This window comes from Pinus tabuliformis, chromosome 3_2 (genome assembly GCF_031772625.1).
Source record: "Pinus tabuliformis cultivar Carrire ecotype Pingquan chromosome 3_2, CPIR1, whole genome shotgun sequence".
NCBI classification, from domain to species: domain Eukaryota; kingdom Viridiplantae; phylum Streptophyta; class Pinopsida; order Pinales; family Pinaceae; genus Pinus; species Pinus tabuliformis.
In genome coordinates, this window is record NC_142302.1 from 1,241,932,827 (window position 1) to 1,241,960,070 (window position 27,244).

The following is a 27,244-nucleotide window of genomic DNA, read 5'->3' on the forward strand; positions in this document are numbered from 1 at the left end:
AATCGTCAGACCAAATTCATTCCACTTGAGCACATTAGATGGTGAACCACTTGAATTAATTGCAAATGACCAAATGCTCAAGTTGTTCTACAAAGATGACACATGATGCCATGGGGCATCCTCTGTACTGTATTTCTAACCCTATTCTCATAGATTAGGTTTCATTTATGTTATTAGACTAGGTTTCATTTTAGCATTTACATTTTATGTCATTAGATTAGATTTCATTTTTGTATTGTTAGAGTAGAAGTTTTATATTCCAACACTTGATATTATATGATGATTATGATTTGTATTTGAATGGATATCTATTTGATTTACTTTGTTTCTTGGATGCAGATTCTAGATTCTCACATTCCTTCACTGAAGCAACGTGCCCCCAAGTAGAGCCAGATGTTGACCACACCTGCGTCAACTTCCCCAAGAAGCAGAGAACATATCAACAAATAAAAATTTGCATTTTTGTGTTGTTAAAGTAGAAGTTTTCTATTACAACACTTGATATTATATGATGATCATGATTTGTATTTGAATGAATATCTATTTGATTTAATTTGTTTCTTGAATGCAGATTCTAGATTCTCACATTCCTTCATTGAAGCAATGTGTCCCCAAGGAGAGACAGATGTTGACCATACCTGTGTCAACTTCTCCAAGAAGCAGAGTACATATCAGCAAATAAAAGTTTTTCAAGATCATCTTCATCATGCAGCTTCCAGATTATAATTGTAATCCATATTTTGTATCCCTGTGGGCCATTATTGTAAAAATAATCTTAGTATGTCTATGAAGCCATGTAAAAACATCTAGGTAGCCTAAGATTCCTTGCTAAAGAGTTTCACTCTAGGGAGTTTTTTACCCTCCGCCAATTATTCGCATTTCTGAACCTAAATAATCGGCAGAGTTTTTCTCCCACACATACCCCAAATCTAGAGTGGGATTCGATGGTAAAGCCTTGGGTGAGTCCTAATGTTATCGAGTCTATGTAAAATTTTCATACTAGATCATATGTCAAGAGTCGTGGAATTTGGTTGTCTAAAGGTCATGTTTTAATTATTAAATTCCCCTTCTTTTTGGGATGTTCATGTAATAATTGATGTAAAAAGTGTTGTCTATGAATATTTTAGGTGGATGATTAATCATAGTTAGACATCATCGCCTAAATATTTTTTTTAGACCCACTTTGAGGGTGAAAATATGTCTAATGCCCCCTAGAGTCATTTTAATTTATTTACTGGCAAAAAAAGGCAAAATTATTAAGCCAGAAATTAATTAAAAAATAAAATGACAGAAAATTAAATTCTCTCCAAGTGGAAAATATTATAAAAAAAAATGATGAGGTCCTTTTGAAAATCAAAAAATTAGAAAGGACTCTTTTCCAAGGCAGAAAATCCCACTCAGAATTTTGTTGTGCCAGAAAGAATATTTTTTCAAGAAAACCAAATTTTTGGGGTCAAGGTGGTTATGTGAGAATTACAATGATTCTATTTTTTCAAGATTCCCCAGTGGTCCAAAACCACCCAAAAGTCAATTCTTGGCCATCAAGCCCAGCAATCAAGGAAATCGAATTCTTTTGGAGATCCGTGGAACAGTTATCAATGGATCAAATTAATTTGACAAGGATCAAGCCATGGATCAAGGAAACTAGCAGTTACTTCCACTTGAAGGGGTTTGATGCTCTCATTTTCTATGTAGGCTATTTGCTCCTCATTTGACATCGAAAAAAGTTGTAATTGAGCTCTAAGTCGAGCTTTGTTAGTTGTAATACCCTTTCTGGAATAATAAAGAAAAAGTCTTTGGGGTTTATTCATGGTGGTGTTTTTATTCTGCTTCTTGTGGTAATGTTTTTTGGATCACATTAATACTCCACTGAATTAACTCGTGTAAGATATTATTTCATGAGCCAGTTGTTGGACTAACTATTTGCACAGTATCTTGCATTAGTTAATGGGTTTTAGAGAAACATTTTAATTTGATCTATCTAGTAGGTATCTCTAGATTTTGAGAGTTATTATGTTATCTATGCCTCTATTGATCTAATAATTTGATCTTAAGTGTGTAGAGACTTTTTGTATTCAAATCTTGGGCATGAGGGGAAGTCTTTGATTAGACCAACCCACTCTCAAGTCAAGAAAGCTCAAGAGCCCACTTTGTTAAATTTTGAGGCTTATCTAACGATTTGTTTTGCAGAGATTCTAGTTATTGCTCACCCATAAAAAATATTTCTCTCATCTATTTGAATTTATTTGTGCATAAATGAATAGATCTGCTTATAAGAGCCATAAATCATTGTAAATATTATAAATTATTTTGTAAATAATTTCATTCTAACCCTTGTACATATATTTTTCATTTTTTGTATATAGCCATTGGGGTTTTGTTTGATTTTCTTACAGATCTAAAGGGAGGATCATCTTCTTGAGGGTTCTAGCCCTCACCTAGCCTAGACAGCTAAGGTTTTGGCTCCATGTCTCACCTTTTTGGTTGGTCATCTAGCATTTTTGCCTCCTCTTTCAGGGCCGCAGGGAATCTAGGGCCTTTCTTGTCCTCTCAAGGCATCGATCTACCCATTTGTGGCTTATTTCACCTAAACAAAAAAATTTCTAAAAGGTCGCAAGGGTTTGAAGCATCTTTGAGGAGTTCGATCTACATTTTGGTGGCTCCATTCTTCATCAAAAAAAATAATTAGGGGAGCCGCTAGCCCTATAAGCCCTTGTCTCACCTCAAAGTTCAAGTTTTCGCAAGGGTTTGACATTTAAAATTTTGTACAATTATTTTTGAGTTTTTATCATCAAAATCTAACTTGGGTTATTGTTGCAAGCTTATAGGCACATTTTTAAGCTCAAGATTTGGATTTTGGGCTTGTTTTTGGCTAGTCGCGGGCCTAATTGACCTTGATTGCCCTAGTCGCAAACCTTTTTAAGGTTGATCTCCTTAGTCGCACGCTAATCTAAGGTCTAAAATTTATTTTGCAAGCCTATGCCATCAAGTTACAAAAGGTTTTAAAAATTTGTTTGGGGTTTGATCACTTCGAGGTCCCTTTATGCCTAGCTACAAGGCCTAACGGCCTCATATAGCCTAGCAGCAAGCCTTTTTTGTTGACTGCTCTTGTTTTCATTTAATTTCAGAACTAACAAATTTGACTAAAGGGGTCATTCTCATTTCTTTGAAGGGTTTTCACATTAAGTTTGTGGCTAGGGCTTGACCCCTTTTTGCATTTCACTATCACATATTTTTTCAAGGGTTGCCACAGGCCTAGAAGGCCTTGAATCACCTCGGTCATGACCCTCAAAGAGGTTGAGACCCTCTCACACCTAAAGGTTGAAGCAAACAATAATCAAGGGATTTTAACGTAAAAATTTAATAACCTAAGGCTTGAAATTATTAAAATTCATCTCACATAACTCAAAAATTTTAATAAATTTTTCTAGCCTTTTCGATTCTTGGTCGTGAGGGATTTTCTAAGTTTGATGTAAGAGTTGGTTACTGATGCATATTTTCATTACCTTGTGCTTTGATCTTTGGTGATTGAATAGCTTGAAGAGTGGTTGTGTTGTTAGGTTGCTTATCTTCTTGTCATCTCTTCAAGGTCTTGGGAATAGCCTTTTTCTCTAGTTAGTTTATCTTGTTTGGATACTAACCTTTTCTTGCCCTCATTGATTAGATAAGACTTCATTTGTTAGATCTAGTTTCTTTGAGTTGTTTTGTCTCTTTCATAATATCATTGTCAGCAATCTCATTTGTCTTCTAGTTACTTGTGTTGATATCATTTGAGTTTCACTTATTCCTAAACTTTATATCTCACAAGTGAAGAACATTCTAACAAACACTATAACTAAAGGCATTTGATATTATCATTGTTTCATTGAGAAATTTTAAACTTGCTTCATTAATTTGTTATTGGAATCTTGTAGCCTTGTGTTCTAAATTGATATCTCAATTAGCCTTGGTTATAAGTGATTTACATCGTTTACATTATAGGGTATTGTCATCATTAAACTATCAAACTTGGTCATCATCTTGCATTAGCATCCCAACTTAGTTTGCATCCTTAAAATTAACCTCCAAGCATAAGCTTGGTTGAATAAAAAGTTAGTGACACCTTCTCCATCATTCAATTTGAGAAGTTAGACCCCCATTCACAATTAACACAAGTGACCTTGCAGTGTTGAGAAATCTAGGGCATTAGCACTAGGTGATTTCTCTTCGATTAGTAATTGCTTGTGAATGCTTTTACTTCTTTAGACTAGAATCTTCTTCTTCTTAGATTATTAGTGTTCTTCTTCATCAAACAGTAGCTGATGCATGAACATAAATAGACAAGAGACACGAAATGTAGGCCATCAGCCAGGGCCAAAACCTCTCACTCTTTGAGAGGAAAACCCACACAAATTCTTTTTATACAGATTCCAATTGATGAATACCAAGACCAAGACCCTTGACCTATTAGCCCCTCCAAGACTAAGACACAAGTTCTCTTCCACCTTCTTGTTTACACTTTCTTGGTTCCTCCTACTTCAGATCTCGCACCATATGTGATGACACTGAACTGTGATTATTGAACTTGTCAAGGATGTTGAACTTCTCCTTCTCCAACCGCACTGAATTCTGAAGTCATATCACTAAACTATAGATATTGTTGATAGCATGGAGACCTTTCTCCCTCATAACAGCACTGAGATTTTTTCACACACTTGTGACCTTCCTCTTGAGGTGGCACCGAATACTTCACTGGAATATCATTGTAGCAGCACCGAAACACCATGGTATATTACTGAACTGTGTCTCCTTTATAGCACCAAATCATAGTCTTATCATTTCAACGAACTGTGGCTTCTTCATAGTACCAAACTGTAATATATATATATATTACAGTTTGGTACTATGAAGAAGCCCCAGTTCGTTGAAATGATCCTTGATTAAGTAGTGTTCCTCTGCTGAAGTACCGAGACCTTCCCTCAGAAATCCGAATTTCTATTTCTGTGATTGGCCCTAAAAAAACCCTTGTTGTCCCTTCATTACACTTCTGCGTTTTTGTCCGAACTTATCTTCTTTTAGTTACCCAAATTTCAGAGCTTGACTGATTGTGTAATGCGAAGAGCCTTCACATATATTTATAGTGGTTTCCCTCTATAAATAAGCCGACATGTATGTATGAATAGGTGTGTCTCCATAATTTGAAGCCGACATGAGGAGGAGAACTTGTGCTTGTCTTTTGGAGGGCTGCCCAAAAGAAGGGCTTTTCATACATGACATTAATTCCTAAAGGCTCACAATGGGAGCCATCTAAAAATAAAACTCTTGCTCATGAAACCCATGGGGCAAGGCATTACAAAAATAATTTTATTCTCTTCTTTTCATCATTTTGCAAAGATCATAATTACATGTCATTATGAAGATTGATCCTAGTTATACTTTCCAACACTCCCTCTTAACTAAGGAGGTATTCATCATGGTACTTGGTCATTCTCAATCTGAAGAATTTCTTATAAGAAGAATCGGATTGGTAACCCATTTGTATAGCATCATATCAGCCAGCATTGTTACATAGAAAGGCCTTGACTAGCAGCTCTATCCACATGATCAGAGCACAATGTTGGCGAGACCAATGATTCATAGACACCATAATCAATGTCTCTCAAGGCACATACTCCACCCGAGTGTTGATAGAGTATGACCTACTTTGGACTATTCTTATCTTGGGTAGCCAATGCCCAAAGAATATCAGTCCTCTACGACTACTCTTATCTTGGATGCCCTATCTCATCGTCAAAGAGTATCGGATGCCAGATGTTTACCCAATCCTCCATTTTGTCTTCCTAGGTGAAGACCATAATGGTGTGTCTATCTCTCCCTCTCAATTACGGAGAACATATCAATTCCTAAGCTCCCTCTTGGTTCAGAAATTTCCAAGTTTCTTCCAAGTAAGAAACTTGTTTTTAGGCTCCCTCTTAATTAGGGACCTACAGTAGCTCCTTAACCAGTTGCTTGAAGAGCTCCTTCCTTCGATGTCATGAATTTCTTTGTCAAGGAGTCTTCATCTTTTGTGGCTTCTTCATAGGGCATAGACCATCCATCACTTTCATTCATGGGTCATTCATGTTATTATTCCTTTCATCAAAAAGTGTCCATTAATCTTCATCTGGCCTTACTTCATGTCATGTTTTCCAGCAGTCCTACATTAGCCCATCCAAATGTTTGTTCAAAAATAAGAAATGAACACTAAAATCAAAATTACCTTTGTGGTGGTCTTCATCATGACATCTTCCAGTTTTCATCAGCGTCTTGCATACATGTTGACATATCTCCTAAAGATATCCATTATCAAGGGTCTCCATCTTTTTCAGATTTCCATAAGAGTCTTCATATCTTTCCCAGAGATTTCCTAGTCAAATCTTCTTGGTCTTCTGGATGTTGATTCCTTTACCATGGTTACATATCTCACGATCTCTTCCTTCCTCTCTTCACACCTTTCATACCCAGTAGCTTTCAATCAAAGTTCCTCAATTGTAGTCAACCACTTCATACTTCATATGAGGACATATTATGTTGATTTCATCTAGTGTGACCCATGCCTTCTAGCAACCTTTCATAGGAGGAGATTCCTTTCCTTTGATAATGCTTTTCAAGATAGAGCAGTGATCCAAGTTACCTGCAACCATACAACATGACTTTTTAATACCGAATACAAGCATACATACCTCGTTTACCTTTAGGTCATCTAGGCTTCCTTCAGCAACTTCCTTGATTGAAAAGAGCTTCAACCCCTTGATCTACTTCATCTCTTATGTCATCATACCATCATCCCATGAATTCCACAAGTTGGAGTTCCTGATAAAACACTTGCTTCCACTCTAGATCGGTGAACCTTCCGATGAGGATTCCATCAGAGAATCTTGAGGATCTTGCATATCCCTATTCAGTAGATGTTTCCCTTTGACTGATGTATGATGAGACTTGTCCTAGATGACTTCTTCCTTTCCTTAAGTTTCCAGTGAGGTTCCCAAGAGCTATATCCTTCATATTTGATTGCCATAGATTTTGTTCTAGTTGTATCTCATGTTTCCTTATGGTGATGTCACGAGCTCTTGCTTCTAATGTTTTTCCTCTTACAGCTTCCTCCACTTCTTTGGTGAAATGGACTTCTTCTCTATCTTCCTTGTTATTGCCCTTTTTGAGCTTAGGACAATCTTTCCTGTAATGCTCATAGCATCGAGTCTTAGCTATGATCTTCTCTCCTTTCGACAAATGTCTGAATACTTTTTGCCCTCAACCAATCTTCTTCTATCTTGCATAGAAACCACAAGTTGTTGAATGGGATAGCCTTCTTTTCCTCATAGACATTTGTTACCTTGTTCATTTGTTAGTGCATTTAGAACAGTGAGGATTATCTCTCCTAGATCTTGTAATTGAGATCTTATGAAGATAAGCCTTTATCCTTTGATACATTCAATTTGTGTAGATCAGATCTAAGTGATGTGACCTTCTTTATAGCATCTTCAGAGAATAATTTTACCATCTTATCATATATCTCCTTTGATGTCTCCAAACCTGCTATATGGGAACGAAGGGACCTTTTACTGATTTTATAAGGATCCCTTAATACCTTTCCATGTATTCAAATAATATGTGACCTTCGGATGGTTTGGAGACTTTTTCATGGCTTCACTTTCTTCGAGGACTATGACTATCCTCCTTTTCCATGCAAAGAAGTTTAGTGACCCAACCAGCTTATAGATCTCCTTGTAAAACAAAGTCATTTTACCAGATTAGATTATAGAATAAAAGATACTTACTTGACAAGTGAAGGTGAAATCTTCAACTTGATCCCTTTAATGGTGGCATGGCGAAGATGTATTAGCGCCCCTTTTGAATGATCTTCTTCCAAATGAACTCCTTTCTTCAATAAAAGGAGATTGCCCCTTTTTATGATGACAACTTTGATCTAGCTCTCCTTTGATGATGCTAATTTGATGAGGATCTCTTGATGCTTCTTCGGATGATCTTCTTTAAGGATAAGGAGAAGATCCTTGCTTCAATAAGGGAGACTGCCTTGGAACTTTTTGAAGATGATGGCAATGTCTTTTAGCCTTCTTTGGATAACTAGCCTTCAAGATACTTCGACTTCTTCGGTGGTGAATGAGTGCAGATTAGAAATTCTTCTAAAGTTTCAACTTTCTCCAAGATGATGTGATCTTTGTCCTTGAAGTGCTTCTCTTGAATGTCTATACTTTGGGCTACCTTGCTTTGTAGATCTCTTCAACTTGATGAGGGTCTTTGTGGTCTTTTAGTGATGTCTTAGAGGATCCGAGACTTTTGCTGGTGTAGACTTCTAGTTGTCTTGATTTGATTGATGATCCCAAGACTTCCTTTTGAAGTAGACTTTCTTCTTCAATGTAGATCTTGACTTCACTTTGATATCCTTCAACTTGCTTTGATGCCTTCCTTGAAACTCGATCCTTGAGTGTCTCTTTGATTAGATGCCCTTCCTTAACTATCACCTTAGCTCTGATACCATGTTGAGAAATCTAGGGCATTAGCATTAGGTGATTTCTCTTCGATTAGTAACTGCTTATGAATGCTTTTACTTCTTTAGATTATAATATTCCTCTTCTTAGATTATTAGTGTTCTTCTTCATCAAACAGTATCTAATGCATGAACATAAATAGACAAGAGACACAGACTGTAGGCTATCAGCCACGGCCAAAAACACTTACTCTTTGAGAGGAAAACTAGCACAAATTCTTCTTATAGAGATTCCAATTGACGAATACCAAGACCAAGACCCTTGACCTATTAGCCCCTCCAAGACCAAGACACAAGTTCTCTTCCACCTTCTTGTTTACACTCTCTTGGTTCCTCCTACTTCAGATCTCGCACCATATGTGATGACACTAAACTGTGATTACTGAACTTGTCAAGGATGTCGAACTTCTCCTTCTCCAGCAACACCGAATTCTGAAGTCATATCACTGAACCATAGATACTGTTGATAGCATGGAGACCTTTCTCCCTCATAACAGCACTGAGATTTTGTCACACTTGTGACCTTCCTCTTGAGGTGGCACTGAATACTTCACTGGAATATCACTGTAGCAGCACCGAAACACCATGGTATATTACTAAACTGTGTCTCCTTTATAGCACCGAATCATAGTCTTATCATTTCAACGAATTGTGGCTTCTTCATAGTACCAAACTATAATATATATATATATATATATATATATATATATATCCTTGATTAAGCAGTGTTCCTCTGTTGAAGTACCGAGACCTTCCCTCAGAAATCTAAACTGCTATTTCTATGATTGGCCCTAAACAAACCCTCATTGTCCCTTCATTACACTTCTACGTTTTTGTCTAAACTTATCTTCTTTCTGTTACCCGAATTCCAAAGCTTGACTGACTGTGTAATGCGAAGAGCCTTCACATATGTTTATACTGGTTTCCCTCTATAAATAAGTCGACGTGTATGTATGAATATGTGTGTCTCTATAATTTGAAGCCGACATGAGGAGGAGAACTTACGCTTGTCTTTTGGAGGGCTGCCCAAAAGAAGAGCTCTTCATACATGACATTAATTCCTAAAGGCTCACAATGGGAGCCATCTAAAAATAAAACTCTTGCTCATGAAACCCATGGAGCAAGGCATTACAAAAATAATTTTATTCTCTTCTTTTCATCATTTACAAAGATCATAATTACATGTCATTATGAAGACCAAACCTAGTTATACTTGCCAACATGCAATTCTCTTATGGGCAATCCCTTGTAGGAACGGAGGCACTTGGATGGTTAGAGGTCCTAGGGAGGTAACATTAATGAGACTGTAGCCTACTTCCCCAACACTTCTCTCAACAACTTTGTTTGTGAATAGCTTCAAAACAATTGAGGAGAAGGCTTCACTTAGATCAAGCATTTAATTAAAAATAACCAAGATCTTGCATTTCACATTAGTTTAGATCTTGCATTCATTCCTCATTGATCTTTGATAATTGGAATTGTGGGCTAAATTTATAATTGCAAGTTTATTGTGTTTGGAACAGCATCTTTTATCTTCCTTGCAATTGTATTTCCTTAAAGTTTACTGCTCACATCTCATATTGTCTTGATCTCTTTCTTGTGCTAAATTTTCCTCGCAACATTGCTTACGTTATAGCTTGAAGTATCATTGTGCAAGTTCTTAATTTGTTTGAGCATTTGTTAAGGCATTGGTCTCTTATTGTCTCATCTAAGGTGTCATTTGATCTAATCAAACATATTTATCTCACATTGCTCAATCTAATAGCCTAGCTTGCTATCTAATCTTAATTCAAGTTTTTTGGGGAAGTGATTGCCTTGCCTCCTGATCTCCTAGCCTTGTTGTTCCAACAAGTTTTCCTTTGATTTTCCCTCCTTAGGGACTAGCCCCCTTAGCTTGCCTAGGAGAGAGCTTAAAAAGAGTGAGTAGGGATTTAGTGATAGCCCATGCTCTGAGCATTGCGCCTTAGGTGTACACTTTAGGCAACAACAAGTCACGACAAGAGGTAAGCCTCAAGTAAGAATTCACTTGTTTGTCACATTTGTAAAAAAGGCCATAGGTGCTACCAATTGTTGGTTCTCAGAGATAAGTCCATTATGTGGGAAGAAAGGCCATCTTAAGGCATCTTGTTGAGAGAAGCAAGCTACATGCCACAAGCTAGGTTATTTTCAAAGGGAGGATAACAAGAAGGTTAGCCGCTACCCCAATACAATAGCAACTCAAAGGAACCTAGAGAAAAGAAGGATGTTAAACAGTCCATCTAGTGCCAAGAATTTTTTGCCACCACTGCAAATTGAGTGGACATTGGGAAGCAAAGCTTTGGATACTTCCTTTGCAGCTTGTCCCCCACAACCGCGCAGCCAAGAGAAGGGATGTTAAAATTGGCAACTAGGGCCAAACTCCATGTGGATCACCTTATTTATGGCTTCTGATATTTTTCCTAGATTCCTCTCATCGAGAGGTGTAGGATTGATCTAAAGATCATCCGATTCCGATATATATTTATGGAGATATGAATTTATTTTGATTATGGACAAATTGTCAAGGTCGACCAGCAAAATTATGTAGGCTCAGAAGCCCAACAGTCACGTCTATTCACACTCAATGTTTGCACATAAATACAAGGAGCCTCCTCCTCATTTGGACAATTCATTCACTCATCTTCTCTCTCTCTCTCCTACGCATAAAAGGAGCCTCTCTCTCTCACACACGTGTGGCTAAAAGGAAGACGTCCTAGGGCAAAGAAGACGCAGAAAGGAGGACGCTAGGACAATAGGTCATCTCTTTGACCAGCGTTGACCATCCAAAAGTGCAGATTGGGTGTGGTTGCCACTCCTAGGCAAGCCGCAATTTTTGGCACGAAAATCGAGGTGATCTGACCTCTAGTTTGACCAGTATTGACTGCCCTAGTTTAACGCTTCAAGTTGACTTCAGAAATCTGCAAATTGACTGAACTTTTGGGGTTGTTCAAGGGCTGTTTCTTCAGGCTGTTTGAGGACAAGTTGACCGAAAATTGACCAAGTATTTTAGAGGTCAATTTCAATTAGTTTGACCAAGTTTGACTTTGCTGATCTAGGGTTTGCTACTGCTGATATAAAATTACAGAACTCATATTTTGTACTATTTCTCTCTGTTGAACTATTGAAGATAAAAGAAGATTTGATCAAAGGGCCCCGCATTGGGGTTTGTCCCTGGCTAGCCGCCACATCTTGTGTCTCTTGTCTTGGCTTTTTTCTGTTGATCATTTAATGTTCTATCTGCACTTTACTTAATGTATATGTGATTGCTAATCTGTGGATAATAAGAAGAAAAATAAGTAAACTGCTCTAAGCATAGAACATACCATAATTTAACATGGTATCAGAGCTGAGGTGAAGACAAAGCCCAAGCAAGAGCAAGAGCAAGAGCAATCACCGAAGAGAAGGTTGGCAAGGCTATCTGAAATAAATCATGGGGTCCTCAACACACTTCCCTGCTGAAGACAAACTCCATGAGAAGTCTGACTATCATGGATGGAAGATGTCTCTCGATCTAACATTAGAAGAACAGGAAGTGTTGGACCATGTGAGAGGCGGAATTGTTGAGCCTCCATCAAATGCATCCATTGCTGCTAGGAACAAATGGACCAAGGGAGAAGTCAAAGCAAGGAAGATCATCCGGGACTCTATCGACAAGTGCTTAGTGGCCTATGTTTCTGAGCTGAACACCTCCAAGGAAATCTACGATAGACTGGTGAGTTTATTTAAAGTTAATGATGCAAATCAAGTCTTGTTTCTTAGAAATAAGCTGAAGGAAATTAAGAAGGGCAAAGATGAGAGTATGCAAGCATATTTCTTAAGGATCACCGAGATCAAGAACGATCTCCTATCTATTGGGGAAGTAATTCCTGACAGGGAAATGACACTCACAACTCTTGGGGGACTACCATCTGAATGGTATATATTCAGGACTACTCTTCTCAACAATAACGTAATTCCTGGATTTGAGGAATTAATGGCCAAATGCATTCAAGAAGAAACAAGGATGGAAGAGCAAGAAATGCCCATACTTAAAGGTCATCCCTCTGCCTTTTCTTCTCATACTAAAAGAAGAAACAATTCCGGGGCTAAATTCAAAAGGTTGGACCAAAGGATGGAAGAAAAGGACGATGTTACAATTGCAATAAAACTGGTCACTATGCAAGGGAGTGCCTTGATAAAAGGGACTCACATCGGGACGATGATCAAAATCCCTCTCAAGGCAATCAAAGGAATGGCAGGTCAAATGGCAGAAGTAAAAGAAGTGCCGGAAATCAAGGAAGAGGACTACCATTCAAGAAGGTAAGAAATTCCAGGTATGAATCTAACACTGTTAACAATAAGCAAGATGAATATTATCTACCAACAGCTCTATCTACTACTGCTCCCTCGGACTCACTAGGAAATTGGCTTATTGATAGTGGTGCCTCAAGGCACTTCACTGGTTACAAAGAAGCTCTCTATAATCTGATAGAGAAGGAAACCAACCTAGAAATTGTTCTTGGAGATAATTCAAAATATCTCGTGAAAGGCGTAGGAAATGTCACTCTTCAATTGAATCAAGGTAATACCATCCACTTACAAGATGTATTATATGTACTTGATCTCAAAAAGAACCTGGTGTCCATTTCGGCAATGGAAGACAAAGGCTACAAAGTGGCCTTCAGCGATGGCAAAGTACGTGTATGGAAAAAGAACTTTAAAGATGCTTTTACTCTTGGGTTTCGTGTTGATTCATTATATCAGGTCGGAGGAAGTCCGCTGGGTGTCATGTCTTGTGACACATCTCTTCAGTCCGAACTATGGCATTGGAGGTTTGCTCACCTTCATTATAGCGCTCTACCCGATGTAAGGAAAATGGTGACCAGGATGCCCGAATTTAGATTAGAGCAAGAAGGTGTATGTCCAGGATGTGCCGAAGGAAAGCTCCAAAGGGGACCATTCCCCTAGAGCCAAAGCAAGGCCTCCGATATATTGCAGTTGGTTCAATCAGGCATATCCAGTATGATGCCTGTGAACTCCTTGGGAGGATATTTATATTACCTCACTTTTACAGATGATTATTCTCGCAAGACTTGGATATACTTCTTGAAAAAGAAGGATGAAGTGTTCTCCTGGTTTCGGCACTTCAAAGCCTTGATTGAGAATCAAACCGAAAATAAGATCAAGATCTTAAGGACTGATAATGGGACTAAATATGAATCCAATGAGTTTCATGAATTTTGCAAAGAGGTTGGCATTAAGAGGGAGACTACTACACCATATACTCCTGAGTAGAATGGTGTGGCGGAAAGGAAGAATCGTACAATTGTGGAAATTGTCTGTGCTATGCTTCATGATCAAAGACTTCCGAAGTTTCTATGGGCCGAAGCTGCAAATACCACTGAATATGTACAAAACCGATGCCCTCATCAAGCATTGGCTTCTCAGACTCCCGAAGAAATGTTCACCGATAAGAAACCTGACGTATCTCATTTTAGAATTTTTGGAAGCCCTATACATTTTCATGTGCCGAAAGAAAAAAGGAATAAATTGGGTGCATCTGCAAAGAAAGGAATCTTCGTGGGCTATAGCGAAAATACTAAGGGCTATAAAATCTATGTAGTTGGTCAAAGGGAAGTCAAGATTAGTCATGATGTCATCCTCTTCTATGAAAAGGCCTTCAAAAGAAGGATGAAGTGTTCTCCTGGTTTCGGCACTTCAAAGCCTTGATCGAGAATCAAACCGAAAAGAAGATCAAGATCTTAAGGACTGATAATGGGACTAAATATGAATCCAATGAGTTTCATGACTTTTGCAAAGAGGTTGGCATTAAGAGGGAGACTACTACACCATATACTCCTGAGTAGAATGGTGTGGCGGAAAGGAAGAATCATACAATTGTGGAAACTGTCTGTGCTATGCTCCATGATCAAAGACTTCCGAAGTTTCTATGGGCCGAAGCTGCAAATACTGCCATATATGTACAAAACCGATGCCCTCATCAAGCATTGGCTTCTAAGACTCCAGAAGAAATGTTCACCGATAAGAAACCTCACGTATCTCATTTTAGAATTTTTGGAAGCCCTGTACATTTTCATGTGCCGAAAGAGAAAAGGAATAAATTGGGCGCATCTGCAAAGAAAGGAATCTTCGTGGGCTATAGCGAAAATACTAAGGGCTATAAAATCTATGTAGCTGGTCAAAGGGAAGTCAAGATTAGTCATGATGTCACCTTTGACGAAGATATGGCTCTTAGCAAAGTAGACAATCTTCCTACTTTAAAGGGATCTAAAGAAGCTGACACCGAGGAACCGAAGAAAAAGGAAGATGAGATGATGGCCGATGCGGAAGAACCTATGGATCCTATTGATTCTCCTCCGCAAGAGCCTTCCTCTTCTAGGAAGAGGCCTTCATGGCTTAGGGGGACACTTGATGATGCTGAAGGACACATTGCACCCAGAGGAACCTTCCGCGAAAGTAAGAAGCTGAACAGGTATCAAGGATACCTGACCATCATGAGCACGATCATCCAAAATGAGCCTTCATCATTCACAGATGCTGTCAAGCATCACGTATGGAAGGATGCTATGACCGAGGAATATGAGTCCATTATGAAAAACTAAGGGCTATAAAATCTATGTAGCTGGTCAAAGGGAAGTCAAGATTAGTCATGATGTCACCTTTGACGAAGATATGGCTCTTAGCAAAGTAGACAATCTTCCTACTTTAAGGGGATCTAAAGAAGCTGACACCGGGGAACCGAAGAAAAAGGAAGATGAGATGATGGCCGATGCGGAAGAACCTATGGATCCTATTGATTCTCCTCCGCAAGAGCCTTCCTCTTCTAGGAAGAGGCCTTCATGGCTTAGGGGGACACTTGATGATGCTGAAGGACACATTGCACCCAGAGGAACCTTCCGCGAAAGTAAGAAGCTGAACAGGTATCAAGGATACCTGACCATCATGAGCACGATCATCCAAAATGAGCCTTCATCATTCACAGATGTTGTCAAGCATCACGTATGGAAGGATGCTATGACCGAGGAATATGAGTCCATTATGAAAAACGATGTTTGGGATGTGATCCCCAAACCCCAGGACAAAGCAGTTGTCACTTCAAAATGGCTTTACAGGATAAAGCATGCAGTTGATGGAAGTGCGGAAAAGTATAAGGCTCATTTTGTCGCTCATGGCTTCTCCCAGAAGGAAGGTATAGACTATGACGAGATATTTGCACCTGTTGCCCGATATACCACCATCCGCTTGATCATAGCCCTTGCTGCTTCGCAAGGATGGAACCTACATCAGATGGATGTCAAGACTGCGTTCTTACATGGTTCGATCAAAGAGGAGGTCTATGTGGAGCAACCCGAAGGATTTGAAATTTATGATCGAGAATCTCATGTGTGCAGGTTGAAGAAGGCCCTCTATGGGCTAAAGCAAGCACCCCGAGCATGGTATGAGAGGATCGATAGCTACTTGATGAAGTTGGGATTCACTAGGAGTGAAGCCGACCCTAACCTTTACTTTAAGGTTATAGATGACAAGCCTCTCATACTGGTGCTATATGTTGACGACCTCTTTCTAACAAGTGCAGACCCTCTCATTCACGAATGTAAGAGGGAGTTGGCTTCTGAGTTCGAGATGAAAGACCTAGGACTTATGCACTATTTCCTAGGACTGGAAGTCTGGCAGAAACCAGGGGAGATTTTCCTATCTCAAGGAAAATATGTGGTGAAAATATTGGAGAGATTCGGCATGGTGGACTGCAAGCCCGTAACTACCCCGATGGAGCTTGACTTCAAGAAGTTAAGCGGTAGTGCTGCCAGACCTATTTTACGAAATGCTACCGAGTATCGTCAACTCGTCGGAGCATTAATGTTCTTGGTGAACTCCCGTCCGGATATATGCTTTGCAGTCAACACATTGAGTCAACATATGGTTGAGCCTCACCACTCACATTGGATTAGTGCCAAGAATCTGTTGAGATATCTTTGTGGCACAATCACTCATGGGGTGAGATACACTGCCGAAAATGTGAGACTACTTGGTTATATTGATGCTGATTGGGCAGGCAGTGTGGTGAACCGAAACAGCACTTCCGGGTGCTTTTTCTCTTTGGGATCTGCCTCGATATCCTGGATGAGCAGGAAGCAAAAGTCGGTGGCTTTAAGCACCGTTGAGGCAGAGTACATAGTTTCTAGCATGGCCTCTTGTGAGGCAATCTAGTTGTGAAAGCTCTTCAGTGAGCTGTTTGGATTTACATTGGATACCACCGTGATCCTGTGTGACAACCAGAGCGGGATCCGTTTATCAGAGAATCTCGTATTTCATGATCGCTCCAAACATATCGATATTAGGTACCACTATATTTGAGATATGGTGCAGCAAGGAGCAATAAGGCTCCAACATATTGGTACAGATGAACATGTCGCCGACATTTTGACGAAGCCCCTATTAAAGGTCAAATTCCTGACTTTCCGAAAATGACTTAGTGTCGTTCAGAGACCCTCTTATGAGGGTCGAGTATGATGTATTGAGCTCTGGGGGCTCCAGGGGGGAGCGAGGTACTTTTTGGAGCGACATGTGATCACAGGGCGACTCACCATCCCCTGGTCGTGCACTATGTACAGGGTAAAGGTTCAACCTTCCCCTATGACACCCCGTGGCGACTGTGGAATAGGATGATTAGTTCTCCTGTGGGCTAGGATGATTCGTTCTCCATGGCGACTGTGGAGCAGGATGATTAGTTCTCCTATAGGCCAGGATGATTAGTTCTCCGTGGCATCCACTGGACAGGATGATTCGTTCTCCTGTGGACAGGATGATTAGTTCTCCTGTCGAGGCATCCTACCCATGCAGTCTGGGACTCATGGGAAGTATCTCTCATCTTATCAATGAGCAAGGAAATGAGGATAGGGACCATAGTAGTACTATTGATGGACGCATCGTTGTATCTACTGTACTCCCTATGCTAGGATGACCTCCATTGATCTAGGGTCAATGATATTGATCCGGGATCAATGAGAGTGTTTCACACTTTGAGACTGACTTTGGGTCAGTGGAGGATGGTATGATACATCCTCGATCATTTCTTCTTCTTCATAGTTCGAGCAGAGCAGAGTGGGGTCAAGTTGTACAGGACAGTGCATTTGATGGATGGATAGCAGCGAAGATCTGACGGATTGTAAATGAAGTTCTCCCTAATTGAAAGGGAGTGTTAGAATTGGCAACTAGGGCCAAACTCCATGTGGATCACCTTATTTATGGCTTCTGATATTTTTCCTAGATTCCTCTCATCGAGAGGTGTAGGATTGATCTAAAGATCATCCGATTCCGATATATATTTATGGAGATATGAATTTATTTTGATTATGGACAAATTGTCAAGGTCGGCCAGCAAACTTATGTAGGCTCAGAAGCCCAACAGTCACGTCTATTCACACTCAATGTTTGCATATAAATACAAGGAGCCTCCTCCTCATTTGGACAATTCATTCACTCATCTTCTCTCTCTCTCCTACGCATAAAAGGAGCCTCTCTCTCTCTCACACGTGTGGCTGAAAGGAAGACGTCCTAGGGCAAGGAAGACGCAGAAAGAAGGATGCTAGGACAGCAGGTCATCTCTTTGACCAGTGTTGACCAAGCATTGACCATCCAGAAGTGCGGATTGGGTGTGGTTGCCTCTCCTAGGCAGGCCGCAATTTTTGGCACGAAAATCAAGGTGATCTGACCTCTAGTTTGACCGGTATTCACTGCCCTAGTTTAGGGCTGCAAGTTGACTTCAGAAATCTGCAATTGACTGAACTTTTGGGGTTGTTCAAGGGTTGTTTCTTCAATTTGTTCAAGGACAAGTTGACCGGAAATTGACCAGGTATTTTAGAGGTCAATTTCAACTAGTTTGACCAAGTTTGACTTCGCTGATCTAGGGTTTGCTGCTGCTGATGTAAAATTACAGAACTCAGATTTTGTACTATTTCTCTCTGCTGAACTATTGAACATAAAAGAAGATTTGATCAAAGGGTTTCCCCGTATTGGGGTTTGTCCCTAGCTAGCCGCCACATCTTGTGTCTCTTGTCTTGGCTTGTTTTCTATTGATCATTTAATGTTCTATCTGCACTTTACTTAATGTATATGTGATTGTTAATCTGCGGATAATAAGAAGAAAAATAAGTAAACTGCTCTAAGCATGGAACATACCATAATTTAACAAGGGAGTACAGAGTGAAGTCTAAAGGAGATGAATAGCTCACAGCATCTACTACCCAAGGAGCAAAAGTTGTCCAAGGAGTTATGGTAAGCACAACACCTCAGCATAATCAATGATTTGGACAGCAGAATGATGCCAACATCAAGGGCAGCCATGATCCAATTGTTTCTTTTAATACTGCAACATCAGAACCTATTTTTGAAGATGCGTCAAAGATTGGTACATGGAGGTCGGTAACCTCGGGGGTTCTTTGGAACTTGATGATAGCAGGAAAAGCAAACTGAATGTTGAATAAGTCAAGTTTTACCAAGTTATCTGCTATCCATTCCTTCCACTTACCAAATCTTGAGACATTCTCTCATCCTCAAAGATTATAGGCATTGATTGTCACCTACAACCACACATTGCGTGATTTTCCAACTCTTGTAGACAAAAGAAGGTGTTATGATTGCACATGAAATTTTCATTCAATTGCATTGCAACCAGGAATTGTTTCCATGTCGAGAAGTAATTTATCCTTGCAGAAGAGAGCAATTGACACTTCCTCTTGTGGATTTGTTGCATGATGGCATAGTTTGTTGAGATCTCATTGAATAAGACCAAAATTCATCTTGGCTTCCATTGCCTACCAAGATGGACTGTCTCCAAGTTTAAGAATGAAAGAGACTTGCATGCTAAAGATGGGAGTGAATTTTGATTAAAATATTCATATCTAAATATTGCTCAAAGCAGTAGTGAGAAAACTTTTGTATTGTAAGAATAAGTGAACCATAAACCATAACCAATATCCAAAACTGTGAGCAAGAAACCAGATCCAATATTCAAAACCCTGAAACAAAAACCACAACCAATATCCAGAGTCGCAAGCCAGCACTAGAGCCAGAGTCAGAGTTGTGACCATGAGCCAAAGTCTAAAGCCATGTTCCAAAGAAGCAGACAAAAGGCATATTGATTCAAAGATTGCTTTCCTAGAAGCTCTTGAAGACCAAAAAGGATCTCAATTGGGAGGTGTGATCTGAAATGAATCCTAACAACATGAATGGTTGTAAGACTTAGTGTACACAAACAAATTCAACAATTGATGAAGGTAGAAAACAAGAAAAGGCAATGCAGCAATAAAGAAAATAGATGTAAGAAAGAAAAGAGAGAAATAGAGAAAAAAATTAAATGAGAAAGAAAAATTAAAAAATAGGAGAGAAGAGAGCTAGAAACGGGAAACGAACGGTCTCTTGGCCTTCCCATTACCCCCATTTCTGCCTATATCTCATTGTAATTAGACTCACAAAGGGCTTTTGGTTGGCCAAGAGGTGAGGTACAATAGGAGCTATGCAAATTGTCAATGGCCTTAGAGCCATGAGCTGCATTGTGACATGAGATTCTCAAAATGAAGACTAAGCAAACATTTGCAGTTGGTTTTCCCACTTGGATTTCCAGGGTAAATACTATGTCCTGTGTGATGAATTTATCTATATGCTGTGTTAATATTTGTGCATGGGTTATTGGTGCTTTTGTTTGTGTTTAATATGCTGCCTGTAGTTATATTAATGTTTCTAAGGATAAATTCCCAGTTGTAGGCATGTTATTTCACTCAGGAGTGCATTCTCCACTAGTATTTGATGAATGCTAACAGCTCTGTATCACCCACTGTTCATCTTACTCTGAGACTTGAGATCAAGGGCTGTCATGAGATAGCTGTTGCAATCATCTAGCAAAGTTTCTAAATTTTATACGAAAGAACAACAAAGCTTCAGTCTTTGAGATCGATGATGCCAAAATATAGCTTCCACACAATGCTGAGGAAAAAATTGGAGGTTTTACACTACACATTACTCAACCCTGAGGCCATACCCTGCACATTACTCTTCCCTAAGACTGTATGGGCCATATGCAGCTCAGAAGGTTGCCTCTCATCTCCTTGACCACATATTAGTGGTGGCTAGGTGTATACACTGATGCGTTAGGCTGGGTGCTGAGTAGGAGTTTAACTGTCAAGAGTTTAGAGAAACCATAAAATGTTTAGTTGCTCTTTCCTTTAATCAATTTGGCATTTTGTGGTTCAGGTCACTTTGGGCGTAATATTCTTCAGTACATATAGCATCTGGTGGATTTGTCTTATTCCCCACACTCTAATGAGGCCATCTCATATATCTTTTAATTAATTGTGTTCAAGTTGAATTGGAGTTTGACTATAAGCACATGTGATCTGGAAGTGAGTTTCATACACAGATGTGATGGCGTTATATCTGTGTATGCAATTGTTATGCTAAGGCTTGAGAATGTGCACATGATACTTGGAGGTGGGATCATCTCAAAGCAAGTGAACGGCCCTTGAGCTGAGTCTGCTTTTGCACCCAAACATCAAATTACAGAACAATCTGAGTACAAGCTACTAGTGGAGTGCAATGTTATCATTTGCATCTCAGTCTTGAAAACGCTTGCAGGAACTGCATGAGATTGCAGGATTTTAATGGAGCAACGGTGCATTTGTTGATTGGCATATTGCATAGCAGGGTGAGTCGAAAATTTTGCATATACAGAGTTGGAGGGTCTCACTCAATGGGCACCTGAATGCAGAGCATTGCAAGCATGAAAGAAACAAGCCTTGAAGTAGAGAAGTATAGCCAATCACTGTGTGCCTGCCTAGTGAACCCAACTTAAAGTCTTGATTATTATTTGCATTATCAACCAATTTCTTGTGTGCAGGTTACACCCAAAAACAGGCCATAGAACCAATCCTGAGTAGAGAGTGCAGTGAAATAAATGATTTCTGCAAAGGACCTGTGTTACTGAAGCAAGTGAGCACCTGAGCACAGAGCATTGCATGCGCAAAAGAAACAAGGCTTGAAATAGAGAAGTATAGCAAATCCTCCTAGTGATAAACAACAACAAACCCAACTCGAAGTTCAGATTATTATTTGCATTGTCCACTGGTTTCTTGTGTGCAAGTTACACCCAAGAACAGGCCATGGAACCAATCCTGAGTAGAGATGCAGTGAACTTGGGTTGCAGGGGAGCGCCCCCCACCTCCCACCTCCCCCCCCCCCCCCGCACCCCCACAAACCCGCTCCCAATTCGCGCTCCCTTTAAAGAAAACACTCCCTGGTTTTTAGGGAGCGATTAGGGGAGCTCCCTAGTCTTTTTTGTTAAAAAAGTTTGCAGTAACATTCCAAATGCAATTTTTTTCAAAGAAACAAATAATTTTTGACTGGGGCAGCCTAATGATCAAGCCTATGGTCCTAGTATTGATATGTAATTCATGGAAATCTTAAATTCTTAAAGTAAAAGTAACATCCTCCTTAATCTTCATTTTCATCTCCTTAATCTTCATTGACATTCTCCTTAATCTTCATTTTCATCTTTCACTTTTACTTTAAGATTAAGGAGAATGTCAATGAAGATTAAGAAGAATGTCACTTTTACTTAAAATTTTAACTTTACCATGAAATGACTCAGGATGTTTGAGAGTGGTTCCGACCTCATTGGATTTCATATGGAGAAAGTAGAATTTTAAATCTCATTCAAAATCCAGCAGACTTATCAATTTTTCAGGATTTCAGGATTGGGGGGATTGCAATGTTTCCATTGGATTTTGTCATGTATTAGGGTATGGAACTCGTATTTAATCAAGAGCACCAATCCCTCTATGTACCTTGATGTTAGTGACATTGGTTGTCGAACTCCTCTATCATGACCCTACTAAAAATGTACCCATCACTCAAACAAAATCTTGACTTGACATGCTATGTTTTTTCTATGTTATGTTAATGCTTAGAGGGTGATATTAATGACAAAGATCCTGATTTTCCAACAACACTAAAAAATTAGACATTTCTCATGGCAGCAAGAGGCCCAAGCATTAACCATAGAAAATAAATTTACTTGTCTTTTCTAGTTTCTAGTAGTTTTTATAACTGTCGACTCTTTCATATTTATTATGATAATTTTTGTAAACAATATATGACAATTTAAGTTTGAAGTTTGAAGTTGGGAATTATATTGGTAATGAATTATGAATATGATGCTTCGTGAAAGTTGAAAGTTGTTTCATTTCATTTCATTTTATAACATTTCATTTCATGTTAGATATTATTTGTTGTAATGGTTACACTTAGCTTACAAGTACAACTTTGGTGATCAAAGATGATAAATGTTATATATTGAATTTTGAAAGCTTGAAACTTTAAGATTGATGAATCATGAGACTCAATATGTTGTATGTTACTATGTTACTAACTTGTGGACGTGGTTGATGAAGATTATAACTTCTAGATGATTGTTGTTATATGGTTCAATCTATGTTTTTTATGCTTTTTATATCTAATTCATCATTCCACATGCTTTTGTTGACACATATGCATCAAAATATAAAACAATATATATTATATAAAAAAAATTGCTCCCCGAATTGCTCCCAAACCGGGAGCTTCTGAAAATGTCGCTCTCGCTCCTGCTCTCAAGTAACCTTGCAGTGAACAAATACATTTTACAAAGGACTTGTGTTGATAAAGCAAGTGGGTTATAAGTTCCTCCTTTATGTATCACTATACATGCTACTTCATCAAGTTACTGTTAAATTTCCATGAAACTCTGCAACTACTTAGATGAATAACTGAAAATTGAAAACTAGTTTACTTCAGTGTTTTTAAAACCGTTTTTAAAAACCGGTTACCGGTCTAACCGGCCGGTTAGCAAGGCCGCCGGTCTAAACCGGCCAAAAAACCCGGTTGGAAAGGCAGTTTCTCCAATTTTTGGCCCTAACCGGTGAAAACCGGCCGGTTTTAGGCATGCCCACCATAACTTGCAAAAAGCGGATTTTTGACGGTGGTTTAGGGGTTTTTGGGGGGGAACTAAGGGTGTTTTCCCTCCAAAAACACCCTCTCCAAGCTATAAGAGGCCCCTCTCACTCTCATTTGTCTCACACAACTGATTTGGAGTGTTTGTGAGCTTGGAGAGTGTTGAGTTTTTGCTGAAGTAGTCATCTTGGAGTTGGAGTTGGAGCTATTTTGGAGATAGTGTGTAGCTGTCAGTGGAGTTGCCATCTTCAAGAGGAGGCTAAGGAAGCTAGTTTGCATTTCCAGGTAAGGATTTGCACTTGAAAATTCCTTATTTGACTGTTGTCCATGAATTAATTTTTTTTATGTGTTATAAACTTCTCACTTCTATGATCTACCATCCAGGGAGTCATCATGCCTCCAAAAGCCAGAGATACTGCATGGGCTCATTGTGACATGATTGATGGCAAAATGATCTGCAAATATTGCCAAAAATCCATTCAAGGAGGGGGTATTAACAGGTTCAAGCAACACTTGGCTGGGATAGGAGGCCATGTAAAGCCATGTGGAGCACCAAATGAAATAATAGGGCATATTAGGGCAGAATACCTTCAGAAGTTTGAGACTCAAGTCACTGAACCAATAGAGAAGTTTGTGACTGCAAAGTTTGGGAGTCGAGACTCAACCAACTGAGTTTGATCATGATGACTGAGAATCATGAGAAGTTTCAACTTCAAGTGATAATGTTGATCACTATTATAGTATTACTATTATCATATATGTAGAGTCTAGACTGAAGCCTTGTAGTAGGCCACTGGCCCCATAGTTTGTAGGCTTTGTTTTTGCACTCTAGAGGCCATTTAGAGCCTCATTGCTTACGTATTTTGTCGATGATATGTATTGCACTCAGTGCCATTTTGATATATTCACCTTTACATGGTATATAAATGAGAAATCTTTGCATATTTTGTCTCTATTGGCTTGGAATCATGGTTTTAAATCTTAAAAATAGTTTTTTTCATTAAAAAATAATTATTTAATGTATTTTTCTAAAACCGGTTCGTTTAGACCAAACCAGTCCCGGTTAGACCGGTTCCGATCAGTAAACCGGTTCATTAGGTGGACCGGTCCGGTCACCAGTTCCGGTTTTAAAAACATTGGTTTACTTTCACCAAGATACAGAGTTTCTTAAAAATTCATAAGCGGCAGAATAAAAACACCAAAGGTATAAGAAAAAACACCACACAAATTGACACGCTTGTTTTCTCAAGAAACCCAACAGGGAAAACCTATTTCCTTGATGTGGAATTTTGTTGATTGTTCTTGAGCAATTGGATCTATTACAAAGCAATCTATTTCTCTAAGAAAGTGTTCTACTTCTTGTCACAAATCTCAATTGATACAATTGATCTTGGCTTGCCTTGATCACTACTTGATCTAGGCCCTCTAGCACGCAACTATTCCTCTACTGCCTCCTTTACTTTCTCTGCAAAACCTGCTCTCTTCTGCGCACTATAAACCTCCTAAATCCTTGCACACTAGGTCCCTACTTCCAAGTGCACAAGAGGCCCCTAAATCCTAGCGCAATTCCTCCTATTTCCTTGCACACTTTCTACCTCCTATTTCTTAGGACCCCAACTCCTCAAAATCTGTGCAAAACCAATCTCCTAAATTATAGCGCACTTGTGATCTCCTATTTGTTAGGACACAAGTTTTGCACTCTCCACAATCAAAGACTCTCTCACAAACTCGTGAGTTGTCTTGTCTCGCAAACCTTATGCACAAAACTATTGTAATTTACTTGTGCCTTCGTCCTTCCTTTATAGGCTCAATTCGAACATGCAAGGAGGCCTAGTTCCAAATTTAGAACTTGAGCTCTGATAGAAAGTTAACTGAGAGTGTTACTCCCTCTACTTCCAATCATCACTAGAGTTGTTAACTCGTGCTCTCTTCAATCAACATTGAAGATCTAACTCACTCTTCCTTCAATCAAGACTGAAGATTAACTCTCTCTAGCTGAACTGCTAACTGCCACCTCATTATGTAGTCAAATTGATGAAGACTCCACTTAACTGAAGCTCCAACTCTACGCATGCTAACTTGATGATTATTCCAGAAAACTGGAAATAATGCACCCTAACTGAAGTCTAACTCATGAGGACAACTTGAGGTCTTCACTAGCTAAGGCACAAGCTAGTAGACCTTGCTCGCTACATTTTCAACTCTCCCTCTTAGCGAGGAAGGTACTTTTGGAGGAACCTTTGTCCACCTAGATCTGTCTTCAACACTACCACATTCTCTGTTGCTACAACTTCTCCCTCTGAACTAGAAGACTTCCCTGCTTTTTCCTGAGGAATCTGATATGAAGACCTGTTCTTTCCAACCATGCTCTACGAGTCTATCACCTCAGTCATAAGTGACATGTACCCCGTGTATCTCTGTGGCTGCTTACTCTGGTTGAAGGTGGTACTGGCAGGTCCAACTCTCTTTTGATTCTCCCTAAACATTTCTTTTGCCCATTAGGCTTGAACTTTCCCTGTACAGGGAGTCACTGACTGAGTGGTTGCCTGCACTCCACCTGGTCTCTTCTCCTCATCATCTTGTTAGTCAACCCACTTGCCAACTAGCCAAGACTCAAACTGTGATATTGGCTAAGGCTCCTTCATGGGAGCTCTAACCTGCTCTAGCTCTAAGGACTCCCTCAGAGCTCTGCTCTCCTCAACCCTCATGTCACTACTCTGCGCACTTCCTGCTTTGTTGCTCAAGGTTGTGCCTATCTCAACCTGTAGCAAGTACAAATTCTTCTTCCTTACATCCAGAAGCTAAGTGCTTGAGTTAAGCCTTACCTCTGCTAGAGATGACATCATAACCCTTGTCCTCAAGGGTAGCTACTGAAACAAGGTTCTGCTTCAGGCCTAGAACATAAAGGACATCTCTGAGATGGAGAGAGCTACCTGACTCCCTCTCAAAACTGACTGTACCAACTCCCTTGGTTAAGTACTTGCCATCATCTCTTAGCTCATTGTGAAACTACATGTCCTCCTTCAGATGGCTGAAATACTCCTTGTTCCCGGCCATGTCGAAGGATGCTCCTGAATCAATATACCATACATTGTTGTCTCTTGAGCTTGCCATGCAAGCTATCAATGCAAGCTTATCAATGAGAAATCTTTCTTGAACTGAGTAAAAAATGCATCTACCTCAGCTGATGCAGCTACATGATCCTTACTGGACTCCTTTCAATTAGGACACTTAGTGGCATAGTGTCTGAACTCATGGCAATGGAAGCACTTGATCTTGCTCAAACCTTCTTCTTCTTCTCGCCCTTCTGACTAGACTCGGCCTCTCCTTGGCCCCTCTTGCCCTTTGTTTTTCTACCTTTGCCTGCTAGGGCAAAGTTCTCCTCGTCCTCTTCCGGAGTTGATCTCCCAGCTCTCGTCCCTCTCTGAATCTCTTCTTGAACGCAGTCACTCCATAGTCTTTCCCAAATGGGAATATTCTCTCTGACACTTACTACATCCTGGAAATTCTCCCAAGACTTATGAAGTCCCAAAAGTGCAAGACTCACAAGGCCATTGTCTGCTACAGTCATGCACACACCACCTAGCTCATCCCAAACCTGAGTGAACTTAGAAAGATACGTGATGATGGGCTCTCCTTTACTCATCTAGATACTCCTTAGCTTCTCCTTCAGAGAAGCTTCCTGGCATCACTGGAACCTTGATACAGATCTAAGAT

General features: G+C 39.5%; 1 protein-coding gene across 6 annotated transcripts in view; it reads right to left on the bottom strand.

The window, feature by feature from the left end:
- LOC149185231 (uncharacterized) overlaps window positions 1-27,244 on the bottom strand; it is a 75,056-nt gene that overhangs the window by 34,614 nt on the left and 13,198 nt on the right. The gene's annotated exons all lie outside the window — the stretch shown is intronic.